Source organism: Miniopterus schreibersii (genome assembly GCF_964146895.1).
Source record: "Miniopterus schreibersii genome assembly, chromosome: 10".
NCBI classification, from domain to species: domain Eukaryota; kingdom Metazoa; phylum Chordata; class Mammalia; order Chiroptera; family Miniopteridae; genus Miniopterus; species Miniopterus schreibersii.
Window position 1 is genome coordinate 772281 of NC_138110.1, and position 15630 is coordinate 787910.

A 15630-nucleotide genomic window follows, 5' to 3' on the forward strand; every position below is an offset into this window, starting at 1 on the left:
TGTGCTGGCCTCAGACCATGGCCCCAGGAGAGTCCACTTCAGAGCCATACACTCGAAGCTCTGCAGCTTCGGGGTTAACGCCCAGCCCCGCATCCCCCACCCCCATGCGGGGAGGGGTCCACCAGCCTTCAGGAGCCTCTGCTGCTGGGGAGGGGTCGGCACACCTGACCCCCCTCCCCCTGGCCTGGGCAGAACTTGCTGTCCTGTGCTCTGGTTTGGGGAAGGCGGATCGGCTTGGTTTTACTCACTGGTGCTCAGAGGCAGCCTGGGTGAGAGAAGCATCTGAGTTCTACTTTGTATGTTGTTTTGCAAGTATCTGCTTGGTACTTTGACTTAAAATAAAAACATGTTTCGTAATTTGTGTCCGTCTCTTGTGCTGAAGGGTGTGCTGAACCCTCCCTCTGACACTCGCTCCTGTGGAAGTGGTCTGCGGGCCTTTCCGATCAGAACGTCATAGCTGCTTCCTAGTGACACCGGCCCTGTCCTTTCCCTAGTGCGGTGGCCATGGCAGTGGAGTGTGTGCTGTGCCCTCACACGTCTAAAAGTGGTCACATTTAACCTGTGATGTGGCTGTGCTGAGAGCCCCTTGCCAAAGTCTTTGGGTCCTGAATGCAAGCGGGACAGATGCAAGGCAGGCAGCTGGGGGCCTGGGGGCCGGCGAGGCAGAGGGCAGGTCCCCACGGGCTCTTGGAAGGTGGGCGTCCAGATGGGTTTGGGAGCATGAGAACATGGTTCGTCCTGAGACCATGGAAGCCAGACAACGCGGGGAGCTGTTGCGGTGACCGTCCGTCTGAGGGCCGCAGGAGCTGTGGGTAGTCTGGCCTGTTGCCCTCTGCGCTGCCACATCCCCTGCTCAGGAGGTGGCCCTGCCACCACATTGTCAACTGCCCGACAAGAAGTATTGGGAGTGGAGGGGCAAGCAGAGGGTAGGAGTGGGCTTGAGGGTGACGGAGAGGAATGTGTTGGAGAGGTGGGGTGGCAGGAGGCTGGCCAGAGCAGCTGAGTGGGTGGTGGCGCCCCCAGAGTTGTGAGAGCTGGGCACGGGTTAGCCCCTTACTTACTGCATCCAGCATCTGGGCCGCGGGAATGAGGACCCTGACGCCAAGCACACATTTCCTCCAAAGCGCCAGTGTCCTCTCTCCCTCAGCACGTGTGGGGGGGTGGCCCCAAGTACGTGCTGGTTCCCGCAGCCCTGGCTGGACAATAACAGAAGAGAGGATCCAGACTGAACTCGGGGGAAGGGAGAACGAGGGTGGCGGGTAGGGGGCTTGAAGGCCGGGAGTCTGTGAGCTGCCAGTGGTGGGGAAGGCAGTCCCCCGTCCGCAACTGGACTTCTACCCTCTGGTGGTTTGCGGAACGCCCTCAAACACCGCGCTCTGGTAATTGGAAGCATTTTGAAGAGGGTGGAGGGGCACAGGCGCAGCCTCTTAACAGCCTGCGGGCAGAGCACCCACCCACGCCTATCTGCCTGGGGCTGGCTGCAGGCCTGCAACATGCACTGCGGTCCTCTGGGCAGAACTGAGGTAGGCTTCCGAGGGTCAGGGAGAGCAGTCTGTGTGTACCTGCTCACCAGTGAGTACCCAGGTGCCAGGTCTCCTGAGAGGGGACAGGCACTGGACCTCGCCTCCCGCCAGGTTTCCAGCCTCTACCCTCTGCCCCGTGGTCCCAGTCTCCCAAATGTCCCCCAGCCTCCCCAGCCCCGCTCTGTGGCCACCCCTGCCTTCCTGTCTTCCTGTCTCAGGAGGGCAACACCACCCGGCCGGGTGCGGGCTGGAAACTAGTGGGTTCCCCACATCCCGACCCTCACCCTCTGAGAGCTCCCCACCTCCATCCCCATCTGCAGCCCCCTGGCCAGGCAGGTGGCACAGTGATCAGGATCAGTCAGCTGCCCTCTAACTGGCCTCCAGCTTCCATGGCACTCACTCAGCTACAATCTGCTGTCAGACGAAGAAGCTGCAGGCCCCTCCCAGAGCACCTGCCACCCCACCCTCGGCTCCCCGGGGCCTGCTGTCATCACTGTGCCCTGGAACCACACCCGCTCCTGTAAATGGCCACTTGCGCTTTCTCCCCGCTGAAGTTGGATCAAGCTTATTAACTATTGTTGGGTGCTGCTATATGTTTATTTTTGGTCCGCTTGGCCTGTGGGTTTCTGAGAAAGGTGAATGACAATCTCCCTTCACTTTTAGAGTGGTTTTAGGTTCACAGCAAAGTTGAAAGTACAGAGAGTCCCCTGCCCCCATATGCACAGCCTCCGTTATTGACACCCCAACCCGATGGTGTATTTGTTACAATCGACAAACCTGCCCAGAGCCCACAGGTTACAGGGTTGCGCTCGGTGTTGCACGCTCTGTGGGCCTGGACAAACGTGTGATGCCGTGTCCACCGCGACAGCGTCTCGCCGAGCAGTCCCGCTGCCCCGAGCCCCTGTGCCCGGCCTGTCCAGCCTCCTCCCAGCCCCCAGCACGGATCTGTCTGCTGCCCCACGGCGTCGCCTTTTCCGGAATGTCACATGGCTGGAGCCACGCAGTGTGTCCCTTTCGGATGGGCTTCTGTCACTTAGTCACGTGCGTGTGAGGTTCCTCCACATCTTCTTAAAAAAATCCTCACCAGAGGATATTTTTCCATTGATTTTTAGAGAGTGAAAGGGAGGGAAGAAGGGGGAGAGAGAGAGAGAAACATCGAAGTGAGAGAGGCACATTGATTGGTTCCTCCTGCATCCACCTGGACCACAGACCTGGGGATCGAGCCTGCAACCCAGATATGTACCCTTGAGCAGGAATCGAACCCTTCGGTCCTCAAACCAATGCTCTAACCACTGAACCACACCAGCCGGGGCTTCCTCCACATCTTTCCATGACTTGACAGCTCATTTCTTCTAGTGCTGAATAATATTCCACTGTCCAGATGGACCACAGTTGATTTATCCATCCACCTGCTGAAGGACGCCTTGGTGGCTTCCAGTTCTGTCAATTATGAATAAAACTGCTATGAGCATCTGTGTGCAGGCTTGTTTTTAAATTTATTTATTAATTTTTTTAATCTTCACCTGAGGATACTCTTCCCATTGTTTTTCAGAGAGTGGAAGGGAGAGAGAGAGAGGGAAACATCAATGTGAAGGAGACACATTGACTGGTTGCCTCCCACACGCACCCCGACAGAGGCCAGGAATTCAGCCTGCAACTGAGGTACGTGCCCTTGGCTGGAATTGAACCCGGGACCCTTCAGTCTGAGGGCTGACGCTCTAACCACCGAGACAAACCAGCTAGGGCCAGGTTTGTTTTTTATTTTTATTTTATTTTTAAAATTTATCTTTATTGTTGAAAGTATTACAGATGTCCCCCTTCCCCCCCCGCATCCCCTCCCCCTAAGCCTTCACCACACTATCCCCCCCCCCCCCCCGGCACCCCTCCCCCTAAGCCTTCACCACACTATTGTCTGTGTCCATGGGTTACATATAAGCATATAAATTCCTTGGTTAATCCCTCCCCACCCACTCCCCCACCCCCTGCCTTCCCACTGAGATCCATCAGTATGTTCCATGCTTCTCTGTCTCTGGATCGATTTTGTTCCTCAGTCTATTTTGTTTATTAGATTCCACATGTGAGTGAGACCATGTAAAACTGAATCAGGAAAAATCAGGAAACCTGAATAGGGCAATAACAACTGATGAAATCGAAGCAGCTATAAAAAAACTCCCAGCAGCCCAGCCGGGTGTGGCTCAGCGGTTGAGTCTCGACCTGGGATCCAGGCGATTGAGGTTTGATTCCCGGCCAGGGCACATGCCCAGGAATTGCGGGCTCGATCAATGACTCTCTCATCATTGATGTTTCTATCTCTCTCTCTCCCTCTCCTTTCCTCTCTCTGAAATCAATAAAGATATATTTTAAAAAAACCACAAAAAAACCCCAAAAAAAAACCTCCCAGCAAACAAAGGCCCTGGTCTGGACGGCCTCACAGGGGAGCTTTCTAATTCTGTAGGCTGTAGGTTTCGATAGTTTACTAAAAATTTTTCTTGCTTTTTGAGGTAGGCCTGCAGTGCTATGAACTTCCCTCTCCGGACTGCTTTCCTGTGTCCCATAGATTTTGGGTTGTTGTGTGTCATTTTCATTTGTTTCCAGGAAGTTTTTGATTTCTTTCTTGATCTTATTGGTAACCCATTCATTATTTAATAACATGCTATTTAGTCTCCCTGTGTCTGAATGTTTTTAGTGTCTTTACTGTAGTTAATTTCTAATTTCATGCCCTTGTGATCTGAGATACTTGATATGATTTCAATCTTCTTGAACTTATAGAGACTTGTTTTGTGTCCTAACATGTGGTCTATCTTTGAGCATGGCCCATGTGCACTTGAGAGGAATTTATATTCTGCAGCTTTGGGGTGAAATGTTCTGTAAATATCAATTAAATCCATCTGATCTAGTGTGTCACTGTTTCTGTGTTGACTTTTTGTCTGGAAGATCTCCCTAGTGAAGTGAGTGGGGTGTTAAATCCCCAACTATGACTGTATTGCTGCCAATCTCTCCCTTAAAGTCCTTAAGGTTTTTATTGATAGGTTCTTATTTATTGCCATTTTAATTCTCAGGTTTCTTTTTTAAAAATATTTTTTCTGAATTTATTTAAGCCAAACTGCTGACATGCTAGAGAGCAAGATCTCCGACGTTCCCAGGTTCCTGTGGGGACACCAGCCTACAGCTCCTTGGGGTAAACACCAGGGAGCGTGACAGCTCGATCCTACGAGTATTTACTTTTGTGAGAAACCACCAAGCTGTCTTCCAAAGTGGCCGCACCGTCTGCGTTCCCACCAGCAGTGACCGAGCCTTCCCGCTGCTCCGCGGCCTCGCCAGCACTTGGTGTTGTCAGCGCTCTGGATTGTGGCCGTTCTGATAGGTGTGCAGGGGAGTCTCATTGTCGTTTAATTTGCATTTGCCTGATGACATGGGATGTGGAGCGTCTTTGCATTTGCTGATTTGCCACCTGTGCATCTTCGGTGAGGGGTCTGCGAGGGCCTTGGCCCGCTTTTAATCGGGTTGTTTGTTTTCTTACCGGTTTTGAGAATTCTTTATATATTTTGGAAAACAGTCCTGTGTCAGATGTGTCTTTTGCAAATATCTCTACCCTCTGAGGCTTGTCTTCTCATTCTCTCAGTATTGTCTTTTCTGGAGCAGAAGTTTATCATTTTAATTAAGTTCAGCTCATCAATTTCCTCCTTCATGAGTTGTGTCTTTGGTGTTGCATCTAAAAAGTCACCGAGGTTTTCTCCTGTGTTATCTTCTAGGAGTTTTATAGTTTTGTTACTACATTTAGGTCTGTGATCCATCTTAGGTTAATTCTGTGAAGGGTGTAGGTCTGTGTGCAGCTTCAGTGTTTTGCACGTGAATATCCAGTGGTTCCAACACCATTTATTGAGGAGACTGTCCTTTGCTCCTTTGTCAGAGATCAGTTGACCCTGTTTCTGGGGCCTGTTTCTGGGCTCCTGTTCTGCTCCGTGGGCCTGTGCGTCTGTTCTTCCACCAGTAACCACACTCTTGATGACTGCAGCTTTCAGTCAGTCATGAGGTCGGGGGCATCAGTCCTCCAACTGTTCTCCCCCTTCATTGTTTAGTTGGCTGTTCTGGGTCTTTTGCCTCCATATAAACTTTAGAACCAGATTGTCTATATCCCCAAAATAACATGCTGGGTTCTCGTGGGGCTTGCGTTGAATCTACAGACCAGGCTGGGTGCTTTAAATATTTAAGGTTAGGTTATTAGGCCTATAGAGGTTAATGGTTGACATAGCTTCTTGGTTAGTGTTTTCAAACAGGAAGTAACACATTTTAGTGGGTTGTGTTTTCTTAAACAGGGAGGAACAGAATACAGTGGAACAGAGTAGGACAGAAGTTCAGAGTGCGTCTTGAGTAGGAGAGGTGGTGCTTTGGGAAACATTAGTTGCAGACTCTCCTCAAAAACTTTGAAAGTCACCATGTGCTTCTCTGGGTTGGACTTGCCTTTGCTCCTGCATGTGGATGGCTCCCAGCTCTCATCTGTGCTGTAGCTTTAAAACCGTCCACAAATTCTGACACTCCTCCCACAGAAGTTGGAGTTTAATTTTCCTCCCCTTGACGTGGGCTGGCTTTAGTGACTCTCGGTGATGACAAGGATGTGGCAGATATCTGGCTGTGTGACTTCCCAGGCTGGATGAGGAAAGGCAAGAGTGTCCAGTGTTGTTCTCATGCCTACAGTGTCTGTCTCTCTCTGCCTCTGTCCCTGTCTCTCTTATGTCACTGTCTCTGTCTCTGTCACTGTCTCTGTCACTTCGCCGTCTCTGTGTCTGTCACTGTAACTGTCTCTGTCATTATCTCTCGTTGTAACTGTCACTATTATTGTCTCTGTCACCATCTCTGTCTCTATCAACCTGCCCTTTCTGGAGCCTGAGCTGCCACCTTGGAGAGGCCATGTAGAGATGGAGACAGATGCTGAGAAGCCCCTGTGGTTCCAGCCACTAGCCCAGGCGACAGCGCTGTGAGGAGTCTCAGGTGACTCCAGCTGCAGAGTCCTAATCTAGCTGAGGCTCTGGACACCATGGAGCAGAGAACAGCTGTCCTTGCTGGTCCCACAGAACTTATGAGCATAGTAAGTGCTTGTGTTATGCCACTGAGTTTTGGGGTCACTGATCACATAGCCTTTCTGCACAGAGTCATTCTAATGGGTTCCAAGTGGCATCTCCCTGGGGTTTGACTGGCATTTCCCTGCTGACTAGCGATACTTGTGGCCATTTGTGTATTTTCCCACATGGAGTGTGTTCAGCTATTTTGCTCATTTTAAGAAAACTGGGCTTTTAAAACTCATTGAGTTTTAAGGTTCAAAGTAACTGACATACAGTTCTCCGTCAGATGTGCGCGTTTTGAGCACTGTCTCTGCACAGCTCGCCCTTCCTGTCCTCGCTGGTGGCATGCAAACAGCAAAAAATGTTTATATTTATGAAATCCAGCTTACCAGCCTTTTCTTTTATATTCATACTTATGCTTTTTACAATTTTTTTAAAAAAAATATGTTTTTATTGATTTCAGAGAGAGGAAGGGAGAGGGAGAGAGAGAAACATCAATGAGAAACATCCACCAGCTGCCTCCTGACACCCCTGCTGGGGACCTAGCTGCAACCGGGCATGTGCCCAGACTGGGAATCGAACTGTGACCTCCTGGTTCAGAGGCTGCCGCTCAACCACTAAGCCACACCAGCTGGGCTTTTCATGCCCTTTTAAAGAATTATTTGTGCACCCCAGGGCTGTGAGGATTTCTTCTATTTTTTAAGCTTTGCAGTTCGCCATGCTGTGTTTGAGACCCACCCTGAGTTAATGCTTTGTGTCTGTAAGCATTTGTTTCTCCGGGTCTTTCACTTGGTTTTCCAGCACCCTTTCCCTGCTTCGGTGTCTTTTAAGAAGACCCACTGGCCACAGGTTGGGCTTGTTGGACTGTTTCCTGTCCAGCACCCTCATGTGCTGAATTTCGGGAGAGGAGTCCCCCGTCCCCAGCCAGCCCAGGCCTGTGTGCAGTAACCGTTCCACTATCAGTGACCGATCCCTCTGGCGGGGCAGGTCCTGCAGGCACTGGGCTGTGAGCAGCCTGCCTGGGAGGGGACCTCCCCTGGGAGGTGACAGGGTGAGGCCCAGAGGCCAGGAGGGTGGACTTGAACCTCTGACGTCAGGAGGCTGCCACATTTGTGTGCCAGAGAGGAGGCCATGCTCTGGCTCTGAGGCCCCGCCTTGCATGCTGCTGGGCTGGAGACAGTGCTCTGAACTTGGCCAAAGTGGGTGGAGGTCACGGCGGGGGCTGCAGGGCTGCGGTGCACAGAAGTCAAGTGCCGCGCAGAGGGCTGGTCTGAGCCGGGCCTGCTGCCCCTCCTGACTGCCAGCCTTAAGAAGGAGGGCTTTCCTGCCCTTTTTGGGGGTGTAATTGCATCCCCCACATGATGGGAATGAGACAGATTAGTAAACCAGGGCAAGTGGAATAGGGAAACTGACACAGATAGTTTTAATGGCCAAACAGTTTACAGCCATCCAGTTGGGTTGAGGTTTTGCATTTCCTATAATGTTTTTAAGGGCCAAAGCAGAGCCCTGCCTAGGCTCCCTCAATGCTTCTTCTACCCTAAGCCCTTCCTTGTTTCACTGTCCCAGCTTTAATAAACACACTCTCAAAAATCACCCGGATTTGTGTTGTAAAATCTTTCCTGCTTGAAGTTGAGAACTCACACACCACCGGTGGCCCGAGTCAGCCCTGAGGCAGACCCCCTCCATGCCGCTCCTGTCCGGGGTAACAGGAAGGCCCAACACCCCATTCTTCCTCCATGCAGAGTGTGGCCTCCCACGGGTCAATCTGGAGAGGTGCCCACGTCCACTAGAGGGGGCACCCAGAATGATGGGGGGAGAGGGCCAACGGGGGCTGCGGAGGGACAGGATGTGTCAACTTAGAGGAACTGCCCAGCCTCAGAAAGGGAGGGGTCTGACAAAGCCTTGGGGCCTGGCAGGGTGGCCACTCCCCCAGCAGTTTGAGGACAATTCCAAATCTTCACCTTGTTCATCTCAGTTCCAGGTGGGGTCGGAGTGTGGAGTGGCATGCACAGGTGCAGAGACGCTATGGGGTTGGGACAGGGAGACAGCAGCTGGCAACACCCATGGTGTGGACCCTCCCTGCATTGAGACCTCGAGGTCAGATGCCCCTTCCTGGCCCCCATGACCTTCTCCCCACGACCCCACAAGGAAGGGCGATTTTAAGAGGTCCTCATGGCTTCACCCCACCCCCAGGCTAAGCTGAGGAGCTCCACTTGTAGACTCATTCACCTCCTTGCTCCAGGCTAGGGTGTGACCTTATGGTTGGTGGGCAGGTCCACGAGTGGCCCCTGAGAGGGTCCTTGAGGGCCAGGGCCTGGTATTAAAGTTCTGTTTAACCTGGCTGACTTGCTTAGCAGTTGAGCGTCGACCTAGGATCCAGGAGATCGCAGTTCGATTCCCTGTCAGGGCACAGGCCTGGGTTTTGGGCTGGATCCTAGTGTTGCGGCCATGCAGGAGGCAGCCGATCAGTGACTCTCATCATTGATGTTTCTCTCTCTCCCTCTCCCTTCCTCTCTTTGAAATCAATAAAGATACAGTTTGAAAAATAAATACATGCAGCTCTGTTTAGCCTGGCCTGTGTGGTCCAGTTGGTTGAGCACCGTCCTTGCACCAAGAGGTCACAGGTTCGATTCTCCATCAGGGCACATCCCCAGTGGAGGTGTGCAGGAGGCATCTGATCGATGCTTCTCTCTCACATCGATGCTTCTCTCTCTCTTTCTTCTTTCCTCTCTCTCTAAAAATCAATAAAAATATATTTTAAAAATAAGTAAAGTTCTGTTTATGTGGATGATACCTAGAAGCTGCTAGGGCCAGCTGGGAGAACAGGCCTATGTCACAGGTAAACTGAGACTTGGCCCCCAGACTCAGGACCTTCCCAATTTTCCAGCCATTCTAGGTGATGGTGGAGGGCCACAGAGGGTGAGGGGCGAGGAAGGCCTGGTCTGGGGCAGGGGTGGGGTGGGGTGGCGCATGATGGCTGGATGCTTGATTTACTTTTTAATTTGATATAATTTCAAACAAATACACAAAAGTTGCAAAAATAGTGCAAAGACTTATATATGTATTTTCATCTGGATTCACAATCTGCTTACACTTGGTCCCATTTATTTTATCAGAAACCTGACTTCTGAACCATCCGAGAGTCTGATCCCTTTAGCAAGCACCCGAGTTACATTTCTAAGAGTGTGGACACAGTTGGTTACTATGGATGGCTCAGCCCACGTTCAAAGTTTATCTGTTAATAATCTCATACTGTCTCCTCCAGCCTAGGTGATTCCTTGCTGCCAGGGCATTTTGAGGAGAGGTGCCGGTCGCTGTGGACTCTGTGATGTTTCCTGGAGGTTGGGTTGAGGTTTTGCATTTTGGGGCTGCAGCCACAGAAGGAGACTGTGCCCTTGGTATGCCTGGGCTCAGCCTGTCTGCTGTCCTGGCTCTGGTGACATGAGCCTGACACTTGACTCTGGAGAGCTCTATGGTCTCTCCATTGCCCCCCAACCGTGCAATGTCTGCCTTCATAACTAGGTGGAGTCCTGGGGAGAGGCTTTGATGCTATGTTAATATTCTGTTTCAATTATAACCATGTTGGTGGCAAACATCATGCTTTGGCATTAACTCATATTGTTGAGCAGTTTTGAAAGGACCACTGTGTTCCAAACGGGAGATGCAGGGACCCCGCGAGGAGGCTGTTGTGGGGACTCCATTCAGGCTTTGTCTGGTACCTGGATTCTGGACCTACTTGGATTTCAAGCTGACAGCATTTACAGACGGTTGGATGTAGGGTGTCAGGGGGGGCCAGGGGCCTGGGCACCGGGGAGGATGGGGGTATCATTTAATGAAACTGGGAGCTGTTGGGAGAGCCCGAGGTGCGGGTTCGGGCCCTGTGCAGTGTGAATTGCCTGCCTGACATTCAGGGGAAGGTGCTGAGAGACTGCCTGGAGTTTAGGGGATGAAATTGGCACCATCAGCATCTGGATGATCTTCGAGGCCAGAAGGGATGATTGCTCCAGCACAGGTGACTGGGGAGGGGCCTGAGCACAGGCCACTGTGCAAAAGCTCCATGGTTCGTACTTGACACGGTGCCTTCTACACTTTTTGTGTCTATTTGAATAAGGAATACATGAGATACAAAATCAGACATACAGGGAGGTAGAGGAAAAAAGTAAGTTTCCTCCTGTCCCAGCCATGCAGTTTACTCCTGGCTTCTATAGCTGAGTTTTGTACTTTATATAGTTCTAAGTTTTGTCTTTTCATTTTTTATTTTTAAACTCAAGGTGCATTGTTGGGCCCCTCGATTTTCCTCTTTAACAAGTTGTCTTGGAAAGCCTTCCTTGCTGAGCTCAGACAAACAGGGCTGCTGTGCGCCCAAGCCAGCGCCTGCGTGAGTGGGGATGGCCTGGCCCTGCACTTCTGCCCCGTGGCTGCCCCAACCATGCACCGTCTGACTCGGGCCACTACTGGTCAGAGAGGTGAAAAGCATCCTGTAGTTCTGACTTGCATTTCCCTGAGGCTGTGGCTGCAGCCTTGGGAGCCTTAGCTGTGACGTGGAGCGGAAGGTGTGCGTGCACTTGGCTGCTGACTCTTGTTTTCCCCTCGGCACATAGCTGCTCTGTTGCTGTGCCTCTGGCGTCTCAGGTGTTTGACCACAGGCTCTCTGAGAAGAGGAAACGCAGCCCTGAATAGCACTTGTGGGTTTCGGGGGGGGGGGGGGTGGGAGGTGTCACTATTTCCATTGTGACAGATTTCAAACCGCCAACCCGAAGTCTATACTGAGTGGGGGGAGATGAGCTCGGAGCCCCTGGCAGGAGGGCCTGGCTCCTTAGCAAGGCCTTCCAGCTCCGAGATTACAGTCTGCCGTGTAGCTCTAGCCCCTTCAGGGTTGGTTTAGTTTTCTGTTTAAATATTTGATCTGTCTGCTGTTTTATGGCGTGTAAAGTGTTGCCCCCTTTTTGGTTCAAGATGCTAACCAGTTGTAGCAGAATCATCAGAATGAAGCTGTTCTAACAGAATTTGTGGAATAAACCATCTCTCCCCTGTGACCTGGAATGCCATGTGTCGTCATGTATGAAATTGCTGTGTGCATTTCAGCCTATTTTTGGACTCTCCTTGCTGCCACCTTGACCTGTGTGTTCATTTCTGCTCCACAACCACACTCTTTCAGTCCCTTTGAGATATGTTTTAATAGTTGGTAAGACTAGTATCCTCGGCAACTCTCTTTCTTTTTTAGTTCACTGATGGAGATGTGACGTTGGCTCAGTGGTTAGAGCTTCGGCCTGCTCACCGAAGGGCCTGGGGTTCGATTCCTGGTCCAGGGCGCGTAGCTGGGCTGCAGGGTTGATCCCTGGCCTTGGCGGGGGGGCGTACGCAGGAGGCAGCCAGTGGATGTCTCTCTCCCCCTCCTTTCCTACCTTCCGCTCTCTCTAAAAATCAAAGAAAAAATGTTCTTGGGTGAGGATTAGCAGGCAAAACAAACAAAACAAAACAAAAAGCTTCAGGTGCGCGAGGTGCCAATCTGAAGCCTTTACTCTGCGGCTTGGCGTGGCCAACACTCGCCGCCCCCGGGAGAGCAAGCCCTGCGGTGGGGACCACCAGGACCTGGTCTCTCAGCAAGCCTGAGGGTTACGACACAGCGCTGTTGGTGGCAGCACCGTGCCAGGCATGAGTTCTCTTGTTTCAAGTTTATACCCTTAAATAACCTCCCAATTCCCCTGACCCCACCATACTTTTACTCTCTGTTTTTAACAGCTTGGCTTTTTTAAGATTCCATATGTAAGCAATATCATGCAGCATTTGTTTTTTCTGTCTGACCCATCTCACCTAGCACATCAAGGTCCATCCATGTTGTTGCAAATGGCAGTATTTCCCGCTTTTTCATGGCTGAGTAATATTCCAGTGTGTGTGTGTGTGTGTGTGTGTGTGTGTGTGTGTGTGTGTGCACGTAACGTCTTTTTATTCATTCATCTGTTGACACTTAGGCGGCTTCCATATGTTGGCTACTGTGAATAATACTGCAGTGAAAGTGGGGATACAGGTATCTCAGATCCTGGTTTAATTTCATTCAAATAAATACTCAGAAGTGGAATTGCTGGGTCATAAGGTAGTTTTATTTTAATTTTTTAAGGAACTTCCATGCAGTTTTCCACAGTGGCCGCACCAGTCTGCATTCCCATCAACAGTGCATGAGGGTGCCCTTTTCTCCACACCCTTACCAACACTTGCCATTTTTGCCCTTTTAAAAAAAAATTTTATTTTAGAGAGAGGAAGGGAGAGAAAGAGAGAGACAGAGAGAGAGAAACATCTATGTGAGAGATAAACATCGATCTGTTGCCTCCCACATGCAACCCCACCGGGGATCGAACCCGAAACCGGGGTATGTGCCCTGACCTGGAATCGAACCCACCAGCTTTTGGTGCACAGACAATGCTCCAACCATCTGAGCCACACCAGCCAGGGCTGCCTCTTTGGTGATAGCCATTCAGGCAGCTGTGAGGGGACTGGACTCTCTCTGTGGCTGTGATTTGCGTTTCCCTGCTGATTAGTGATGTTGAGCATCTTTTCATGTACTTTTGGCATCTGTATGTCCTCTTTGAAAAAATGTCTATCTAGGCTTTTGCCCATTTGAAATTGGATTATTTGCTGTGGTTTTTGTTTGTTTGTTTTACTATTGAGTTGCATGAGTTCTTTACATATTTTGGATGTTAACGCGTTATTAGATATATGGTTTGTGATTGTTTTCACTCTTTAGGGTGCCCGTTCACTGTGCCGATGGCTCCTTGGCTGTGCAGAAGCTCTTTATTGGACGTGGTCTCACCTGTTTATTTTTGTTTTCTTGCCTCTGCTTTCGGTGTGATATCCAAGAACTCACCGCCAAGACCAACATCAAGGGTCGTTCTCCCTGTTTTCTTCTCAGGGTTTTACGGTTTCAGGTCTTACATCCAGTCTTTGATCCACTTTGAGTTGATTTTTGTGAGCGGTGTTGGACAGGGGTCCCGTTCCATTCCTTTGAGTGTGGCTGTCCGGTTTTCCCACCACAATTTATTGAAGACACTATCCTTTCCTCATTTGTGTGTTCTTGGCACCCTTGTCAGAAATTAGTTGACTGTAGCCCGGCCGGGCATGGCTCAGCGGTTGAGCGTCCACCTGGGATCCAGACGATCGGGGTTCGATTCCCGGTCAGGGCACATGCTTGGTTGTGGGCTCCATCAGTGACTCTCTCATCATTGATGTTTCTATCTCTCTCTCTCCCTCTCCTTTCCTCTCTCTCTGAAATCAATAAAGGTAATAGTTTTTAAAAAATTAGTTGACTGTATATGCCTGGGTTTATTTCTGGGCTTTCTATTCTGTCCCGCTGGCCTGTGGGCTTGCTTTTATGCCAGCACCACACTGTTTTGATTACTATAACTTTGTATTATAGCTTGAAGTCAGGGACTGTGATGCCTCCAGCTCTGTCTTCTTTCTCAGGATTGCTTTGGCTATTTGGGGTCCTTTGTGGTTCAAAATAAATTTTAGGATCACTGTATTTCTATGAAAAATGCCTTCCTAAAATAACTGCAGGAAGAATTGCCATCTTTGTGTAATGTTGGGTCTCCTTGTCCAAGAACGCAGCATTTCATTCCATTCTCCCTGGTGTTCTATTGTGCTTCTCAGGAGCATTTCCATTTTCTTGCATATTTCTTGTTAAGCTTGTCCCTGGGCCTTTTGTTGCTGCTAGTATTTACAAAGTATTTTTCTCTATTTTGTTCTGAAACTGTGTGTGTCGAGGCCGCTGGATGATGTGAGTGGTGTGCCCAGCCCAATTCCTGATTTAACTGGGAAGCTTTCATTTTGCCCTTCCCAGGAAAACGCTGACCTTGGGTTAGTGCAGATGCATTGGATTGTTTGAGGGGCAGTCTTCAATTATCTATTGCTGTGTGAGAAATCTCCCCAAAACTTGGTGGCATGAAACAATAACAAACATTTATTATCTCACAGTTGGGAGCGGCTGGCTGGTGCTCAAGCTTGTGGCCTCTCAAGAGGCTGCAGCCCAGCAGGGGCGGAGGCGGCTGAAGGGGCTGCTCGGCGCTCGGACGGGCTTGACAGCCTCCCGGGCTGCTGGGGCGTGGACCCCAGAAGGTGGCCCCCCGCGGAGCGGCGGCCGCGGCAGGGCAGCACGGCCAGGGGCTCCCAGCCCAGGCGCCAAGCCCGTCGTTCCTCCGGTCCCGCGGGTCACCCGGCTGCTCCTGGTGCCCGAGGGCCCTGCGCCCGACGGGACTCTGGGCGGGGGGGCCCGGCCGCGTGTGGCACGGAGGGGCCGGGGCTTTGCCACCGCCGAGCGGCGCCCCGAGCGGGGTGAAGGCCGGCCCAGGGGCCCGGGGCACCCAGCGCCTGAAGGCCCGTGGGGCCGTCCCGGGGGCGGTGAAGGGCCTGCGCGGCCAGGCCCCCGCGCGCAAGGGGCCGCGAGCCCGCGCCCCAGGTGAGGGGCCCACGCGGGCCCGGCAGGAGCGCAGGTCCCGGCCTCTGGAGCGGGGCAGTGGGTGGGCTCTGCCCCTCCCGCCCCACCGCGCCCCGCCCGCGGGATCCCGGCCCAGGCGGCCGCGGGCGCCGCAGCCTCTGCCGCGGGTTCGAGTCCCGCCGCGCGGGGGGGCGGGCGCGGGCGGGGGCGGGGCGGGGCAGTGAGGTAATTTCCGCGCTCGGGCGTCAGAGGTTTGAGTCACCCGGGGGCAGAATCGAAAGTGATCGCCCTGCGGGCGCGGCCAAATGGGTGGTGAGTGCGGGATGCGGGGTCCCCGCCGCTATGGCCGCTTCCCGCGCGGCCGCGGCTCCGGGCCGGGGACGGGGGGGCGGGGGGCGCGGGGCGGGGGGCGGGGCGGGGCGGGGGGCGCCGAGCGGGGGCGCCGAGCGGGGGCAGCCGCGACCCCCGCCCGCGGGCGGCGCAGCCCCGCGCCCCGCGCTGGGGGAGGGGCGCCTCTGGCCCCCCGCCCCCCGCGCCCCGCGCCCCGCGCCTGAGCGCCCCGGGAGGGTGCCGCGACCCCGCGGGCATCGGGCGGGCCCCGCGGCCGGGGGCTCCCGCC